This window comes from Geotrypetes seraphini, chromosome 2 (genome assembly GCF_902459505.1).
Source record: "Geotrypetes seraphini chromosome 2, aGeoSer1.1, whole genome shotgun sequence".
Lineage (NCBI taxonomy): Eukaryota > Metazoa > Chordata > Amphibia > Gymnophiona > Dermophiidae > Geotrypetes > Geotrypetes seraphini.
In genome coordinates, this window is record NC_047085.1 from 224,745,027 (window position 1) to 224,765,421 (window position 20,395).

Genomic DNA, 20,395 nt, shown 5'->3' on the forward strand with positions numbered 1-20,395 from the left:
AAACTTCTCCCATAGGAAATACAGAGCAAGCAGTGGCAACAATCTAAGAAGGAGTCGGTCTACTCCAAGACAGACAAAACTATACTGAATCCCCCATAAGCCTGGTGAAATATTATTCAAATATGGGTGAATCACTTTCAAAATCATGGCCAAGAAGGGAGTGAAGATCTATTTTATTGTATTTATGGTGTTCAGTATGTCTAATCCTCCTCAGATAATGATTTTATAGTGTTGGAGGCAAAACTCAAAATTAGGTGTTTTCTTTGATAACTTTCTTACTTTTGAACAACAGGTACAAGCAGTTACTTCACAGGTGTTTGAACTGTTATGGAAACTAAGAATTAGATCTAATTTTGAACCTGGATCATTTTAACTTATTATTCAAGCAATGATTATACTGCTTTCCAGATATTGCCCACTTTTCCCATCCGTGTAGAGATTTTCAGTGATTTACTTACCTGAGGTGTTTTATTCACCTGAGAGCTTTGAGCACCCTGCCCCATCACTTCTAGTTTAAAGCCCTCTTCAGTAGATTAGACAGCTTGCTGCCGAAGACACTTCTTCCCTTCTTTGATAGATGCACACTTTCCCTGCCTTTGGGATGGGTCTGAAAGTGACAGGCTGGGTCAAGAACTGGTAAAGTGAAAGGCGACAGAGGGTAGTGATCAATGGAGATCGCTATGAGGAAAGGGATGTTACCAGTGGTGTGCCTCAAGGTTCTATTCTTGGGCCTGTTCTTTTTAACATTTTTATAAACAATATTTCTGAAGGGCTGTTGGGTAAGATTTGCCTCTTGCAGATGATACCAAAATCTGCAATTGAGTAGACACCCAGAATGGTGTGAATGACCTGGTGAAACTTGAAGAATGGTCTGAAATTTGGCAGCTAAAATTTACTGCTAAGAAATGCAAGGTCATGCATTTGGGCTGCAAAAACCCGAAGGAATGGTACAGTTTAGGGGGTGAAGAACTTATGTGCACAACTGAGGAGCGGGACTTGGGTGTTATTGTATATGATGATCTTAAGATGACCAAACAGGTTGAAAAGGTGACAGCGAAAGCTAGAAGGATCCTAGGGTACATAGGAAGAGGTATGGCCAGTAGGAAAAAGGAGGTATTGATGCCCCTGTATAAGACTTTGGTGAGACCTCATGTAGAATATTGTGTACAATTCTGGAGGTTGCACCTTCAAAAAGATAAAAAAAGGATGGAGTCAGTCCAGAGGAAAGTTACTAAAATGGTGTGTGGTCTTCGTCATAAGGCATATGGGGTCAGACTTAAAGATCTCAATTTGTATACTTTGCAGGAAAGGCAGGAGAGGGGAGATATGATAGAGACGTTTAAATACCTACATAATGTAAACGCACACAAGTCAAGTTTCTTTCATTTGAAAGAAACTGCAATGAGAGGGCATAGAATGAAGTTAAGAGGTGATAAGCTCCGGAATAATCTAAGGAAATGCTTTTTTACAGAAAGGGTGGTAGATGCGTGGAACAGTCTCCCAGAAGAGGTGGTGCAGATAGAGACTGTGTCTGAATTCAAGAGGGCCTGGGACAGGCAAGTGGGATCTCTCAGAGAGAGAAAGAGATAATGGTTACTGTGGATGGGCAGACTAGATGGGCCATTTGGCCTTTATCTGCCATCATGTTTCTATCCCATGGTCCAGGTAGCCAAAACGTTCTTGACAACACCATTCATGTAGCCACACATTCATCTCCAGGATGCGAGCTTCTCTACCCTTGCCTTTACTCTCGACTGGGAGAATGGACGAGAATACCACCTGCACATCTGACAGCTTCACCTTCTCTACCAGAGCCACAAAGTCGCTTTTAATATGTTCACATGGATACCTAGCAGTATCATTAGTGCCAACGTGGATGAGCAGCACTGGATAATTGTTATCAGGCTTTATGAGTCTTGGCAAGCTCTCTGTAAAATCTTGTATTTTGGCACCAGGCAGATAGCATACCTCTCGTGACATGACTGGTCTGCAGATGGATGCTTCTGTTCTCCTCAGAAGGGACTCACTAATTACCACTACCTTACACTTTCAAGCTTTGGTCCTTCCTCTCCTTGGAATGCTCTCATCTCCTCCAGTTACAGGACAGCATACCAGTTCTTCAGTTCAAGGGCGGGGGGAGTCACAGTACCAGTCTTGCAATGTTCTGTAATCTAAATCCAGCTCTTTCCTCAGCACAGCCTCTTCTTCCCCACTGCTGGAAATCTTTAATGCCTCATGAACCATTTCATCGATGTACCTCTCATTCTCATGGATGCTTCTCAGTCTTGCCACCTCCTCTCTCAGTTCCTTTATTTCCTTCATGAGGGATTCAAGCTGATGACTGCTTGCACATGGAACCAATCCCTCTGCCTGGGTAACATTTTCTGTCTGCACAGAGACAGAAGTTGTAACCTGAGAAGCAGCTTTGGTGATATGATGTTTCCCAGACATACTGTGGTGTAGAAGTACTTACACCTAGAAGAATAAAGAAAGGGCAGAAAAATTCTACCAAAGTAATGCTCTGTTCCTGGTTGGCTGAAGAGCCTATAAATCAAAAAGCTCTGCCTTGGGGTGGGCAAGAGGGAATTAAATTAACACCAGAACCTTTCCTCAACAGCTGTTTGTGCCCTAATCTGATATTATGCACTGTTTTGTATTAAACCCTAACAGAGGCTCTCTAAAGGCTACACTATTACCAGTGGAATACCAAGGGGGGGGGGGGGGGCGGTCCGCCCAGGGTGCATGCCCCAAGAGGGTGCACAGCCGGCCACCCTCCCTATTCTGCCGCTGCTGCCTTTCCTTAACCAGCAGCAGCGGTAGTAAACAGGGGTGTCCGCGGGTGCTCACCGGTGTTGCTCAGCTTCTGGCCAGCTCCCCTGCTGAAAGCTGCGGGCATCCACTCCTTGCGCAATCTGCGGCTGTGTCGGAAGCGTTCTCTCTGACATCACGACATCAGAGAGGCGGCTTCTGATGCAGCCACCGATCGGTGAGATGTAGACGCCTGCGGCTTTCAGCAGGGGCACCGGCCAGACATTCTAGGCAGGGAAGGGGGCGAGGGTAGAAATGCTGGGCAGAGAAGGGGGAGGGTAGAAATGCTGAGCAGGGAAGTGGGAGGGTAGAAATGCTGAGCAGGGAAGTGGGAGGGTAGAAATGCTGCACAGGCAATGGGGGGAGAAATGCTGCAAAGGCAAGGGGGGAGAAATGCTGCAAAGGCAAGGGGGAGACATGCTGCTGCTGCTGCACAGGGAAGGGGGGAGGGTAGAAATGCTGCAAAGGCAAGGGGGGAAGAAATGCTGCACAGGCAAGGGGGGAGAAATGCTGCTGCTGCAAAGGGAAGGGGGGAGAGAAATGCTGCTGCTGCTGCAGCATCCAATTGGGGAGAGAGAGAGAAGGAGGGAGAAGGAAGACAAGGGAGAGGAACCAGAGATGCCAAGTCCATGGGAGGAAGGGAAAGGAAAAAAGGAAAGGAGATACCAGACCATGGAGGGGGAGGAAGAGATGCCATGGCATGAGGGAAGGGAAGGAGATAGAGATACCACACCATGGTGTGGAGTGGGAAGGAAGGAAGGAAGGAAAGGAGAAGAGAAAGAGAGAGATGCCAAAGCATAGGGGAGGGGGTGGAGACAGAAAAATGGAGAGGGGGTGAAGCTGAAATGAATCATGTGCAAAGGAGAGAAGGGACCCCAGATATACAGTTTATTGAAGGGACATAGAAAGAGGGAAGATGCCATATGGAAGAAAGAGAGGGTGGGCAGTTGATGGAAGGGGTAGAGAGAGAGAGAAGGCAGAAGCTGGATGGAAGGGGCAAAGAGAGGACAGAAGTTGCATGGAAGGGAGAGAGGACAAACACTGTATAGAAAGAAGAGAGCAAAGAGAAGATGATTAAAACAGAAATGACAAAAGGTATAAATATTTTTTTTGTTGCTTTACTTAGAATCAAGTAGTATTGTAACTGTATTGATAAAAGTTTATAAATAGGAAATGGAAATAAGGCAATTTTTTAGACTAAACCCCTTTCCTCAGGACAGGATACCATAACAGCGGTATACTGTACTGTTCTGAAGAAAGATTTGGCCTCTGAAAGCTAATTGAAAAAATGGATTAGTCCAATAAAATGGTATTTTCTTATCTCATTATTTGTTTTATTTTTATTTGTTAATTTGTAAAGTGGTGATTGTTATGTATCAGTTTTTTCAAATTTACATCTACTGTCTTTATATTTTGCTACTTCAGCTTGTCTGCGGTGTTCTTTGCTCACAGGTTTAAAGACAATAGACTGTTTTCAGTCCATTTCTTTATATGTGAGTTTGCAAACCATTGGACCCCTGAGGAAGGCTGTTCACCGAAACATGGACCGTGTAGGGTCCAGTTGGATTTTTATCACTGTATTTTTTATCATTGTACTTTTTAAATTTAATTTTCATGGTTTTATATGTCAGTGTTTAATAAATTATCTCCAGAACATCTGCATCCACAGTTTTTGTTTTCATTGGCACAGTATTAGGGGACATGTGTCACTGATTTTTTTGGTGTTATGGTGTTGCATTGTATGCAGAGTCTGGTTTCTTGGCGGTTCAGTTTAACTTTTGTCTACATATTTCTATTTTTAGTTTGTGATTATTCCATATTGGGCGAGGGTATATCTCTGTTCTGTGTGTATGAAAAGGACATAGTTTTCAGTTGGCATTGACTACAGGATCAATTGACTGTACGGGATCTGGCTTGTTTAGTTTTACAATGTATGTGTTGGTGTTCTAGTGCTCACTGCAGTGTTTAAGATGCTGCCTTTTCCTAGGTACCCTCTTGTTGTGCGATATGTGGATTGTTACTAAAAATCATATTTTTGATATAGATGGGGGGGTGTCAAAAAATGATGGGATCCGGGTGTCACATATGCTAGGTACACCACTGACTATTGCCTAACTGATTTTGCTGAGCTACAAAAGAGAACTACAATGATATAATCTATTAAACCTAAGTTTACCTTTGCCTGACAGTAGTTCACAGGTTGCTGTGAAAACTTTAGCTTTGAACCAGGCTTACTGAGGGTTAGGCACTAGGCCAGCATTCTTCCCCTCAAGGGTCACTTGTGGAGTCTGACCTCTTAAGAAAGTCTTATGAGTTTATTTTCTTGGACAGATTGAATGGGCCATGAAGGTCTTTATCTGCCGTCATCTCCTATGTCACTATGAGGCCAATGTTCAGTTGGTAGCGGTGGGTGTTTTTGTAGCTACCATTGTCATTTTTCCCAGATATGCACTGCCAGGTCATCTCTGGGCATCAGCATTGAGTATCCAGGTTTATGTGACTGGCTATCTCTTGAGTGGTTAATCACATATACAGCACTTAAACACCTAAGCAACACTGCATAAAGATAGTACTAAATTTTATGTGGTCTATTTAACCACTAAATTTAAGTGTTTAAATGCTGAATATCATAACATAACATAACAGCAAATTTCTAGACCATATAGCCATAAGTTCAATGCGGTTAACAAAAGATTATGCTATGAAGAATACAAATAATGTTATGAAGAATACCGAAAAATCTAACTGGTCAGAAATTTTGAAAAAAGAAAAATTTTCAGCAGTTTTCTAAAATATTCATAGGAGCTAGATCTAAGTAGCAATGGTTGGAAATCTTTAACTGAGTAAATACTAACTCTGCCCCCATACCACCCACAAAATAGCTTGCTTTGTGGTGATATTTGATGATACTAACCAGTTAAATGCCACTGAACAACAAAAGATGGCCCCAAACAAACAATTTAACTAGTCAGAAGCCAGACGGCTGGTTAAACCACTTAAAATATTAACTCCTATGTTATTATGACTTAGGTGAGGCCTGGGTGGGACCAAAATCTACAGTATATGAGTACTCCCCATTTCAGACAGGGAATACACATGTATTTCCCAATATTTCAACACTGGGCGTTACAGCTGCTCCTACACACCTATATGTTTTACGAAGGTTCTTGTTCTAGTCCAGCCCTTATCGGATTGATTAAGGGAGTTCTCTCTCTTAAACACTGTTGCTAAATTCCCCATCAAAATTATATGTAATTAAGGACTATGATTTCTGTGGGTTTTTAGTGGCATGGCCATATGTAAGTTTGCAAAATGAGAAGCACACATATGTAGTCAGGAACTCACAAACTTGTGTTCTCCATGCACAAACGTATGGGACTGTATTGACCCAATAATAGAGGAGAACCTCTGCAAAATCCTAAGAGATCTTCACCAACAACCTGCTTCCTCAATCCCTGCCCATCAAAGTTAGTTTAACAGATAAGTAGAGGCTTCATAAAGGAGCCACAAAAATCATGACCACCTAGTTTTCTAATGGCCAACTACCAACAACAGTCTACATTCAGATCTGGTTATGGAACAGAGGCAATTCTCAAATCTCAACTAGATGATTTTCATGGAAACTGAGGCAGGGGAATCTCTTCGCTGTTGGTAAGATTTGGCAGGAATGAAGGATCTGACCATGGGACAAGGGTTACACAAACTAAATGACATAAGCAAAGACAAAAAAAAATATGAAAGGATCGATATTCACAGTAAGTTAACTGGTTAACAGAAACTCTTATCTGGTTAACTCACACAGCAGTATTTACCAGATAGTATCACTGAAAATCACCTCTGACCACTAAAGCCAAAACTGGCTATTGTGTGAGAGGTCAGGAGGCGAAGTCAGGATGCTTGCACTTAACCAGATAAGTGCCAGTATTTAGCCTTTAATCAGATAAGTTGTCGATAAATAGGACCACATAAATAGCAGTTTAACTTATCTGGTTAAATATTGCCAGCCATTCTCACATACCCGGATATTTAATGCTGGTAACCAGACGTACCAGACGTGGAAACATACTAGTGAAATGAGCTTTTGAAGAATTAGTATTGTGATTCATAAAATTAAACAGAAGTGCCAGGATTGTTCTTGATAACCAGACGTGACACTATGTAAAAAAAAATATTGCTGACCACCACTGGCTGTATATTACTCCCTAAATAAATACATTGTATATCCCAAGTGCCTATATCTTTAGGCCAGTCTGCAATATTATTGTCTTTGGGTAGTGGTCTCCATCCTTTTTCAAGTAAAGGGCTGCAATGTGGACATGAGAAAACTCTGAGGGTCACCAAAAGATTTTAGGCTTACAAATGGAATTTTACATATTATTTTTGATTCTACAACAATATTGTCGCCCACCTGTGCAACATCATGAAGGTAAGTGCAAGTGATGAGGGTGCAGATGACACAGCCACATTCCATTGCTACCCGTCAGCCCACCACAGTGCAAAGTATCACAGATCTTTTCTCTAATTTTCAATCCTATCAAGCCAATATTAAAATGGGAGGTGTATGGTCTACAGCAACCAGTAGACCTGTAATCCTCGTCAAAAGAGATTATACGATGTGATACCCACCAGCGAGCCTTCTCAGAAGTAACCTCCCATGCTCTGGAATTTACTCCTAGAGGGGCTATGTCTAACTCCTGATATATATATATCCCGAGGGGTGGGGGGTGGGAACCTATGCTTTGATAAACGAGCATTTTGGATTACGAGCATGCTCCTGGAACGGCTTATGCTCGTAATCCAAGGTACCACTATATATATATATATATATATATATACTAGTGTTTAAGCCCGTTAGATTAACGGGTGCTAGAATATATGTGCAGACTTAAAGAGTTAAAACAATTTACTATCTGTCTCCTTGGCTACTGTCTGTCTATCTGTCTCATTGGCTGCTGTATGTCTCTCTGTCTTTTTTTCCTATCTCTCTCCTTTTGTGTTTTTCTGTCTGTCTCCTTGGCTACTGTCTATCTATCTGTCTCATTGGCTGCTGTATGTCTCTCTTGTCTTTTTTTCCTATCTCTCTCCTTTTGTTGTTTTTTTTTCTGTCTCTCTCTCCTTGTGCATTTTTTTTCCCTTTAAATCTGTCTCTCTAGCTCCCTGTCCTTTTGTGTGTTTGACTACCACCTTCTGTCTGCTTGGCCAGCCTCCTGCAAATGAACAGCCTCACTCTCAGCCACAATTCCTTCATCTTCCAATTCCTTTATTCTTTTTCCTTCTAGTGGCCTTACAGCTTCTTGCTCCTCTTCTTTCAATCTCTGCCACTCAGAGACGACGACACAGAACCTTCTGTTTTCCCTTCCTTTTCAGGAGTATCTGGGCTCCGGGCTCGCCCGCTGCGGCCTGCAGCCGCAGACAGCCGCCGCGGACAGCAGCCGCCAACAGCCGCCGCGGACAGCCGCCACGCTGACATCCACTTCAGGGGGGAGAGAGAGATGCGCGCGCATGCGCACTCCTACCTGTAGTGCCCTACAGCGCTCGGAAAATGGGAGCACGCAGATGGCAGTGCGCATGCGCGGCTTAGGGTTTTATTATATTAGATATATATATATATATATATATAGATATATGGCACAATGGTTAGAGCTACCACCTCAGCACTCTGAGGTTGTGGGTTCAAATCCCATGCTGTTCTTTGTGACCCTGGGCAAGTCACTTAATTTCCCCCCCCCCCCCATTGCCCCAGGTACACTAGATAGGGTTTGAGCCCACCAGGACAGATAGAGAAATATGATAAAGTGCCTGAATGTAAAACCACTTAGGATATGTGGAATATAAATAAAATAAATATAGGGTGACTGACTATATACACTCATTCTGCACCACGACTAGCTCACTACACACACTGTAACAAAATCAGTTCCTATATCTTGTTTAACTGTGTAAACAACTTGCCTTGGGTTTAGCCCAACGGACCTAGAATCACCCATCTTGTCCCCATCTAATATCTGCACTTGGCACCTCAGCTATATGATAAGCAGTATTGTAGAAAAGCATTAACATATCTATGTTATTTGAATGTTCTGATGTGTGTTTATTATGTTGTATTATATCTCTCTGACTTGAATTTCAGTACTGTTAATTAAGTATATTTTCAAAACTGTTTCATGGTAGTCCAATTAGATTACTTACACATCCCAGGGAGGGTGGGGGGTGGAATATTTAATTGGAAGAGTAAAATTAATTCTTTATTATATTGATATCATAATATATAATATTAATGTTTATAATTAGGATAAGAAGGGGGATAAAAGAATTGTTTAATGTAATAATTGTGATGATAATGTATTTTCATACAGTTTTTCTGATTCTTCAATTGTATACATTATAAAAGTTTGAAATGTCAATAAAGATTTACAAAAAAAAAAGTTTCAATTTGTTGATTTTGAGTTTGCCTCATTCATTGTATTTATGTTTACATTTGGGGCTCCTTTTACTAAGGTGCGCTAGGGCTTCAACGCGCGGAATAGCGCGCGCTACATTGCCGCGCCTGCTAGACCTTAACGCCAGCATTGAGCTGGTGTTAGTTCTAGAAGCTTAGCGCGCGGTAATTTCCTGCGTGCGCTAAAATCGCTAGCGCACCTTAGTAAAAGGAGCCCTTGGTCTTTTTTTTATTACTGTTAACAACATTGTATGTTTTATATTGAATTGTACTTGCTGTACACCACCTTGGGTGAATTTCTTCATAAAGGCAGTTAATAGATCCCAATAAATAAATAAATAATTCAACTTGGCTTAGATTTTTGAGGCAGAGTGGAGCAGAGGTGTACAGTTGGGAGGTTTTGCCTGCTACTGCGTGTAGAAAAAAAGCCCTATGAAGCTCTCCTGAGTTGTATGCGACTGTGTGGTCACATTGATATGCATGCGCACATACGCACGGGGAGAGGCAAGTCGACTGGCAAATGCATGCAATGTGTCCACAGGCATGCGTGTCAATGTGGCCCATCAAAAACTGACATTTGTTACAGAATAGGACAGAAAATGGAAGTATTAAATATCTTGCCTCCATTAAGAAGGAATACAATAAATAACCCAACAGTATGGTATGAAATCCTGAGAAAAAATATACTCAAAATAAAATATTTGTGTTTATAGAACACAAGCTGTCATAGATTCTTGGTGGCTAGCCAGTTCATATCTCAAAATGTTTAATCATTGCAGATAAGTCTTGAGAAGGGAGGGGGAGGAGAGAGAGAGAGTCCTGTACAGGTGACAGGTGAAGAGCCCCCCCCCTGAAATCCCCTAACATATTAGGCCATAAACACAACTAAAGGCCTAAGATGGCTGAGAATGCTCTGACTAAAACTGTCAGGCCTTTGCACAGTCTATGCTTGCTGAAATCAGCAAGCCAAGCAAAACTTATGCTAAAAATGAGCGAGTGAAATGAAACTTATTCTTTTGCATGGCAACTGGTGTCACATCTGCTGTAATGCCATACGAACAGGGAAGTGAACCTGAGAAGAATGAGGACATGTCTTGACCAAGAATACAAAAATACATTTGCGAGATATATCCTGGAATGGGCGGATTCTTACCGGACACTTTGCTCGAAATTGTTGAGTTGATATTTAAATGACATTTGATGGGAATAGATAGTTATTTTAGTAAACAGGACATGCATATGGTATGACAGATATTATGAACCAATTAATAAACTGATAAATGTAATGACGTTTGTAAGTGACCAATAAAAACTAACAATATGATATGTGCCAACGTGGCCTCAAGCTGTCAAGAATTGTATAAGAGACAGCCTTTGTGATTATGAAAACAGGACAGACATCCAGGTATACTCAAGCGCTTGAGGCATACTATCTGTCAGCTCCATATGCTTTAAAGATTTGTTCTTGTAACCTGTTATTGATTGTTAATAAAATAAATATATATTAATTATAACAGCATATTGAGTTTCTGTGAAGCCAGGTATTGAAAGCCGTAAACAGGAGGTTTTCCAGCGGCTTTTCAGTCTTCAGTCTAAAGTGCACCCTTAAAATAAAGTCCAGTATGACTGTGCTCAAAAACCACTTTTCAAATATATTTTTAAAAAGTAATATTTAACTCAAAAAAGGTTGCTGTATGTGTGCATAATCTCCAAAATATCCAACTGGAGAATTAGGTACTAATCACCATCTTAAGGAAGTGAGTAATTATACTATTTAAAAACTAAAAGTAAGGGTTGTTTCTGGCATGCTAAGTCCAACTCTCCAATCTACTGATCTCAGTGTCACACTGCTCTGATGAAAAGAGCAGATGAACTTTCTTGTCCATTATACAGCAGAAAACAGTCCTTCTCTACCCTCTTGTTCTCAGATCCTCATTTTTCACTATTTACCTTTTTTACTGAAGTGGTGCCCCTTGAATAATAGGAAGGAAGAGCTGGAGTGGTTTCTTTAGAACTAAAGGGTTCTGCTGGAATCATAGAGCAGAAGCCGTGCAGCTAATGCTTCCGCTAAATAAGTTGCTCTCAGCAGGGTAGAGAAGAGTTCAACTGAGCAGCTACTAGCTTTGGTAATTAAGGGGAAGATTCTCAAAACCCATTGTGCCTTTAACGATGGTCACTAAACCAGTTCAAGCCAGTTTAGCGTGGAAATATTCTACCGGCCAGTTCTCAAAAGGGCTCACCGTGGTTTTTTACGAGCTTCCTGGCAGACTTCAACTCTGTCATGCAAATGTATTACAATGAGGTCATTAATATTTAAATGAGCACTCCAGGCGATTCTCTATTATCGCTGGGTGATTCCCTAACCTCGCTGTCCTACATAAGCGGGCAAAATTTTCCGGCAGGTCTGAGCTGTTGTACTCTTACTTTCTGGTCAGTTCCGGAGCCCAACACACACACCCCTGGCAGTGGGAAGGATGCCCATTCCCTCCTGCTACCGCCATCAAGCAATTACCCCCACTGACACCACTCCTGGCGGTGAGAGGAATGCCCACTCTCTCCCGCCACCACCCTCAAGCAACCCCTCCCTACACACACGTTCCGGGTCAGATAAGGAAAATGCTTGAAGTACCTGTAGATAAACTGCTTTGAGTGTGATTGTATAATTACAAAAAAAAAAAATGGTGGTACACAAATCCCAATCCCTCCCTCTCCAGGAGCCCCTGACCCCCCCCCCCCACCAGAGGGATGCCTACTCCCTCCAGCCAGCAGGCCCACCCCTTCAAAATGGCAGGCCTTTCCCTCCCTGGGCCTTGGGCATCTAGGCCAATCAGAGCCTTACGCATCTTCCCTGATACAGAATAAAGAAACAAGCAGGGGGATCATTGATGCCTTAGGGGAGAAATAATTCCAGTGGAATGAGGGTCCAGAGAGATTGTGAACAGCAGGACAGATCCTGCCTTATTGAATAAATAAAAATGGACACATTGAAGAGGAGCCATTGAACAAATTACAACAGAAATCTGCTGTGGGTGTGGGGCTAGCATTGTGGGATCCAGTCTAAGAGAATGATGAGCTTGGAGGAGGTTGGCTGCCCTCACTTGCCCCAGCCCCCAGCAGTCCTGAAATGGGACCTGTTAGTGCAGGGCACTAGGTGCTTTTCAGCAAAGCTTACACAAATTCAACACTTAAACCCCTTTTTTGTTTAAGAAAAAGACAGATTTGGCTATTATTATGCATGCCTCTATAATTTCACACCTTGATTATTGTAATTCTCCAATACTTAGAGATACCTGCATGAAATATGAAAAAAATTACAGATGGTACAGAACACAGTTACTTGTCTACTTGTCAGCGTGAAATATAAAGAGCACTTTATTTCACTGTTTATAAGCTGGCTTTGGTTGGTGGCACACTTCAGAACAACAGTTTAAAGTTCTCTCTTATTCTTTATGTAAGTTGAAAAGTTCCTAGTTCAGCCCATGACACTTTCTTAGAGGTTCCCCATCCCTGCTAGAGTTAGCTGGGAGCATGAATGCTCTAAGTGATGTTCAATAATTTATCTACCTCAGTAGAGAAGAAAAGAGTTTCAAAAAATTATTTTTATTTTCAGAATAGTCCCCTGCTGGCTCCATACACTTCATCCATTTTAGCTGCAATGACTTTAACCTCTTTGAAAATAATTCTTCTATTTGACCTTCAAACCAGGATGTCACAGCTTCCTTGACATCTTCAACACTTGAAAACCATGGAGAGATTTCTTTAAAACTCGGAACAGGAAATAATCTGAGGGAGCCAGGTTAGACCTGTAAGATGGATGGTTCAGCTGCTGAAACTCAATTCTCGGATGGCAGCTTGTGACTGTCGTGACGTGCACTAGCACATTACTGTGAAGAAGCAGCATTCCTGCTGTGCGTTTTCTTCGTCTTTTCTCCTTGATTGACTCCAGCAAAGTGATCATTGTATTGACGTATGGTTATGTTTGTCCTGTGTGGCATGAACTCCAGAAACAAAAGTCCTTCATCATCCCAGAAGACAGTTGCCATGGTTTTGCCTGCATTGACTCCATGTTGGACTCAGGATCTCTGTGATAGACCCAAGTCTCATCTCCAGTCACCAAATGATGAAAAAAATTCACTTGGTCTTCATGGAGCATCTCCAAGTTCTCCTGCCAACACTGGAACTTGTGGCCTTCTGACATTGCATCAGCATTCTTGGAAACCATCTTGTACTATCCTTGGACATGCCCAACTTTTCATGAGTTATTTTCCAAACTGTACCTGCCGAAATGACAATTTCTTCAGCTATTCAAGAAACCTTAATTCGTATGTATGACAAAATTTAATCCTCAATTTTCTTGCACATTTCTGTGGAAGATGCTTCCTTAGGCCATCCAGTATGAGGGTCATCTTTGATGGACTCTCTACCCCACTTAAACTGCTTGCTCCAAAATTTTACTTTGTAGGATGATGAGGCAGACTCACCATAAATTGCACCATAAATTGCATTCATGGATCTCCTTTGGGGTTCCAAATCTAGCAGTCTCTTGCTTGATTTGCAAGAGGACTCTCCTGACATCCTGTCTCTTGGAAAGTTAGACTCGCACTGAGCCACAACTGTGCATGAGTAACCTTGAGACATGTCGCAACATGCACAGACTTATTTCATCACTTGCTACTTTCTTTCATACACAGGTAGATAAATTGTTGAACATCTCTTGTATGCTGTCGAGCTCTAGAATTTAATCCTGTTTAAACAAGGAGGGTTTGACATTTAGACATCTTATTACCACAGGGTTATTTGTGCAGGGTGTTGCTTAAATCAGTTGACATTTATGGAACACCTGAGGAGTAGTGGCTCGTGGCCAGTAGGGGGTGATGTTTATGGGACGGTAATGGAATGGATATCAGAACATGATGGTGCAGTATTTTTGTGGAGTTTTTCTACAAAAGTGCCTATTTTTCGTATGATTCTGGGTAATTCTAGTTAGATACAAGCATATGTGTCAGTTAAGGCCATGCCCAATAGAAGCATACGACAAACTGGTGAATAAAAATCTGAATATGAATGAAGCTAAAGCCAGAAAAACACACTCCAAGATTAATATAAGGGAAAGTATAATAATATTCTTTTTATGTACTTTGCTATTAGGCTAGATCATGAAGGAAATTAAGAGATACATGGACTCCATTTTGATTGCTGTTTTTTCTATATCTTCTCTGTCTTTGGAATCCATTTTGTGTGCAGTTTTTCCAAGTCTTTGTTCAGGCTTCTAGCATCGTGGTGTTAATTGATACCAGATGTGCTTTAGACTGGCTAGGATGATAACGTGTCCTAAACTAAGATATAAAATGCATTAAATATGAATGGCTGAGATATGAATGAAAATTATGAATGAATGGGGGCCCCTGGAGTGATTGTGTGACTGTGTATTGAACAAAAGAATGGGTTTTGAAAAGGCATATTATATATATTTGCAACCTAAAGAAATCCTAAAATAACATCTGGAAGTAATAGTCAGAGACTCCTGCTCTAACATAGGAAGGCTTCTGTGGGCTAGATCGATGAAATTTGAAACTGTCAGCTCAGGGGGAGACAGCCCCTCCTTCTCTTTGATTGCCTTCTCCTGCACTTTCTCTTTTCCTCTAAGGCTGAGAACTTTTCAGCACCTTTGAAACTTTTTCTTTGTCTAATTTTAAACACCTCCTTTGTTAATTTTTATTGGTTATCAAACTGATGATGTCACACTGAGCCAAAAGTATATAATAGAGTGACTTGAGATATTAAGCTGAGCTCGTTATCAGAATAGGCCAGCATTTTGGCAACTATAACGATCTCCCACTAATGTAACGGCTAATGCAATTTTGCTGTATTCTTTTGGTGTCATGATTGAAGATAAACACAATAAAATTACTGGTAACTTTACGTTAGTGAAATTTTGCATTTTTATTATTTTTCACACCTTGAGCTTATGAGTCCGCCAGCGTCAAATGTCCCTTGCTCACACCCTGGAATTTTGTCATGGTTTTTATTGGATTATTTATGTTTTTAAAAGTGCTTAAGTAGTTTGTTTATTATACCTATTTAATTTGAATTTTTAAAACAATAAATACTTTTTAAAGTCAGATAGACTCAAGAGATAGAACAAGAGAGAAATGTGATTTCAAAAAATAAAAAATAAAAAATCTTTCTATCAAGAAACCCCTGCATTTCTCCCCCCTCTTTCTGCACGGGTGATGTGCACTGTATGAGGGAAATTAAAGTGCAGTATCTTTGGACTCATATCTGGATTCAATACTGTTTCATAGAATTCCCATTATTAGTTTTCAATTTCAAAATTTCAATTCAATTTCTTAAAAAAAGAGCTTTTACTAAGCTGCAGGAATGAATGCCACGCAGCAAATGCTTCAATGTCCATTCAATCCCTATGGGCGTCGGAGCATTTAACATGTCGGCCCAGGCAATCAGGCTTAGTAAAAGAGGGGGTTCACGTGTTTATGTTTGGTCATTTTACTACTATTATGCTGTTAACAAAATTGCACACCCCAAGTGCCTATATCTTTAGGCCAGTCTGCAATATTATGTCTTTGGGTAGTGGTCTCCAACCTTTTCCATGTAAAGGGCTGCAATGTGGACATGAGAAACCTCTGGGGGGTTACCAAAGTTTTTAAGCTTACAAATGTAATTTAAATATTATTATTATTATTAATCTTTATTGATTTTCAAACTTTGACAGTGCAATACAATTAATTGAACATAAAATACCGCATAAAACGTACTATTAACTACACAAGTAATACATAAAACAATCATTTTCTCCCATCCTCCTCCCAGTTATTAATACAATAAGACATATGATGTGATTACAATATTATAATTAAGTAATTTAAATCTTCAAAATACATTTCCCTCCCCCCACCCACCCACCCTGGATGTGTAAGGAAATCTAAGAAAAGGAGAGATACATGACCTTTATTGCGAGGTAACAAATGTAGTCAATGGGCTCTACACTTTATTAAAGGAACTACTAAACCCCATACATTCCGCATTCATTCTCTCATATTTATATGTGGTACACACATTTGCCCACCAAAATGTGTAATTTATTCTGTCGTGGCTCTTCCAGTTATGTGTGACCATTTGGATAGCTATTCCCGTCATGATCAAGAAAAGACGGCTTTTATATTTATCCAAAGTAGGCTTAACGTGTAGTAACGTACCACAAATTATGGCTTCATAAGTTGACTCATAGATGACTCAAGAATAAGATTAAATATTATTTTGGATTCTACAACAATATTGTCACCCACCTGTGCAACATCATGAAGGTAAGTGCAAGCGACGAGGGTGCAGACGACACAGCCAAATTCCATATTCATTGAGCATTTCAGCATTCTGAAAACAAATAAAGCTAAGGATTAGTGATAAAGAATGAGAGAGATATCTTCATAAGCATTTATAAAAATGGTTAAAATGGAGAAATATTGATAGGAGGTTGGAGGGGTTGCTTTTTTTTTTTTACCGATGAAGATTTTCCCTTTCAAGTTTGCTTGCAATGTTTGTGACTGACGGTACATGGAGATCTGAGGTTTTTTTCCTCCTATTGATATGTTACAATTGTGGGCTCCTTTTACGAAGCCGCGTTAGCGGTTTAACGTGCGTAATAGCACGTGTTAAACTGCCGGCCGCACTAGCCTCTACCACCTCCTCTTGAGCAGGCGGTCGTTTTTCGGCTAGCGCGTGATAAAAATTCACGTGTGACAAAGCCACTAACGCGGCTTCGTAAAAAGAGCCCTGTATCCTGGGCAGTTAGAAACTGTCTGCCTAGGTATAACTCTCACCCACCTTATAAACTGCTCAGTTATTAAACAAAAAGAAGAATCGAGTAGAGAGAGTATATTGTGATGTATGTATATATATATATATATATATATATATATATATATATATATATATATATATATATATATATATATATATATATATATATAAATTTCTCTCAAATTGCCTGTATACATTGTGTTCAGATCACTTAATCCCACCATTGCCCCAGATACAGATAGGGAAAAAATGCTCGAGTACCTGAATATAAACCACTTACCCCCTCTTCTACGAAACTGCGCTAGCAGTTTCTAGCATGGGGAGCCCCGCTGAATGGCCCGCGCTGCTCCCGACACTCATAGGAACTCAATGAGCAGCGGGAGCAGTATGGACCATTCAGCAAAGCTCTCTGCGCTAAAAACCACTGGCGCGGTTTCATAGAAGAGGGGGTTAAGCTATAAGTGGTATATAAATACTTAAATTAAAAGAAATAAAATAAAATATTTTCTCCATAGCAAATTTGGACTTCATACTGAAAATGCCCATCCACATCTCTGAAATTGAAAGGCAATTGAGTGATGCTGCTATATAGCAACATCTACTTTAGAATCCTACTGATATGTTAAAAATTCAAATAGCTCAGATTGTAGAAGAAGCTAAGCAACAAGGGTTTCTGATTGAGACTGAACATACATTTTATTTATTTTTTTTTAATAAATCTTTATTCATTTTTAAAACTCACAATAAGTGTAACATAAAATACAATCATTTTAAACTTTAACATCACTTAATATATCATCAAATTCAAACTCTCATTAAATATTTCCCTTCCCTTATACCTAACAATTATTCATAAGCAAAAGAAATCATGAAATATTCCCACCCACCTCCACCCCACCCTGGACGTGTATGAACAAAAGGGAAAAAACAAATTTTTATTCTATGCAGTAATTTCAATCTTTACAGTATCTTGTTAATGGCTCCCAAATAACCTGAAATTTCTTAAAATTTCCCTGCTGCATGGCAATTATCCTTTCCATTTTGAATATATGACACAAAGGTCTCCTTTTATCAAGCCGCGCTAGCGGGGTTAACGTGCGCGACATTTAATCACGTGTTAACTCCTGCGCTGGCCTAAAAATTACCGCCTGCTCAAGGGAGGCGGTAGCGGCTAGCGCAGCCGGCGGTTTAGAGCGCGGTATTACATGTGTTAAACCACTAGCACGGCTTGATAATAGGAGCCCAAAGAGTTCTACCAAAAGCTATAATTCAGCCTATCCCAATTTTTCCAATTATTCGTCATCTGTTGTATGGCAACCCCTGTCATAATGAGTAGAAGCTTATTGTTATTAGAGGATATTTGGCTTTTAGCCCTCATTGCCATGCCAAACAATACGGTGTCATAGGATAATGCCACCGGATTATCTAACAAATTATTTATTTGACCCCATATTGATTTCCAGAAAGCAAGTATCAATGGACAATAGAATAACAAATGATCTAATGTCCCAGCTTCAAGATGACAGTGCCAGCGTCTATTAGATTTAGAGCTATCTAACTTCTGTAAACGATCTGGGTCCAAAATGCTCTATGTAACAGAAAAAAACAAGTTTGTCTCATAGATGCAGACACTGTACATCTCATCCTCCAAGCCCAAATACATGGCCATTGAGATGCAGTAATTTGATGCTTGATTCCAATGCTCCAAATGTCCCGAAGACCAGTTTTTGGTTTCTTATTTAAAAATCCAGATATTAATTTATACCACTGAGCGGCCTGATGTCCCAGGAAGTCCACCTGAAAGCATAAGAGCGGCAAACTATACTGATTACTGAGATTTTTCCATTAAGGGAACCCCACCTGAATGGCCTTCAACTGTAACCATCTATAATTTTGTGATTTAAGACTGAATTTGTGTTGCAATTGTGAATAATCAAGCATACCTTTTTGAATCAAAAGTATCTTAAAACTACTATATGTTATACATTACTTAAGATGTATAAGGACTTGAGGACTCTACCATAGTGCCCAATCATTTTAGCCAGAGAGTCATTGTTAGAATGGAGTTGCAAATATATCGATCATGTCTTACAGCCTGTAACAAGAGTGAACAGGGTTTGGGTTTTGGGCCTGTGCCCACACAGCCAGACACAATCACAAGCAGTAAAGAAAACCTCTTTATTGACTCAAAAGGAAAAAACCTGCACCCTGTTATTTCACAGAAACAAATATACAGTGGTACCTTGGTTTACGAGCATAATTCGTTCCAGAAGCATGCTTGTAATCCAAAGTACTTTTATATCAAAGCAACTTTCACCATAGGCCATAATGGCAACGCTGACAATTCGTTCCACAACCCAAAAGGTGCCTAGGAAGTGGCAAGGGGTGGCCCAGGGATGTGTACCTGTCGAGTGCCAGTGCTGCAGCGCTATCTCAAGGAAATGCCTCCTCCATCCGCCAGCTGTTGGAGAACCCCTGAGTCCACACAGCGTCACTTCAGGGGGATTTGTCCTCCGTCTGCCTTCCACACCGGGTGCCTTCCGCATGTTGGAGAGCCTACGAGAGCCCACGCAGCCGAGTGTCATCCCACCTGCACGTTGCATATGATCACGCACAATGTCGATGATTGACGTGCATGATCATATGCAACGTGCAGGTGGGATGGCATTCGGCTGTGTGGGCTCAGACAGTGGCTCTCCAACATGCGGAAGGCACCCGGCTTGGAAGGCTGGTCGGCAGATGGAAGAGGCATCCCCCTGAAGCGGCGCTTCCTGCAGCTGTAAGTGCTCATTTTTCGGGGTGGTGCTCGGTTTGTGAGACAAAAGTTTGCTCAGTGTTTTGCTCGTCTTGCAAAACATGCGCAAACCGCGTTACTCACAAACCGAGGTTCCACTGTACAAGGAACATTCTAAGAAATACCATTCTTAGAAATGCCTTCCTCCATTTCAATGGTATGCAGCTCAACCACTCTAAGGCAAGTTTGCCATTTTCTCAATTTCTCCATTATAGGAGAATTTTCATTCTATGCATGACTGTTCTTCCTCTGCACTGTTACAGAAATGTCAAGATTGGAGTTATCCTACCTGCTTGTTAAAACAGACAAGAAAACAATCATTATACAAACGTAGAGAGCTCTTCCTCACACCAAAACTGAAACAGAGTATTGAGGATACAACTGAGGATCATATTTTTGTGCTAAAGTTCACTACAGCATCAGATAAGGTGAAGAGAATCGTCAAAGCATTTTGGAATATACCATATTTGTTTTGCCTGGCCATACTTGTCACAACAGGCTAGCATAAAATAGGCTGACACTCTCTGACTGCTAAT

General features: G+C 40.8%; 1 long non-coding RNA gene across 4 annotated transcripts in view; it reads right to left on the minus strand.

Moving 5' to 3' along the window:
• Positions 1 to 20,395, minus strand: part of LOC117355909 — a 169,291-nt gene that overhangs the window by 111,696 nt on the left and 37,200 nt on the right. For all 4 annotated transcript variants that reach the window (XR_004538482.1, XR_004538484.1, XR_004538481.1 and 1 more), the window contains exon 2: positions 16,555 to 16,639. This is a non-coding gene — a long non-coding RNA (uncharacterized LOC117355909). The remainder of the gene's footprint in view (positions 1 to 16,554; positions 16,640 to 20,395) is intronic.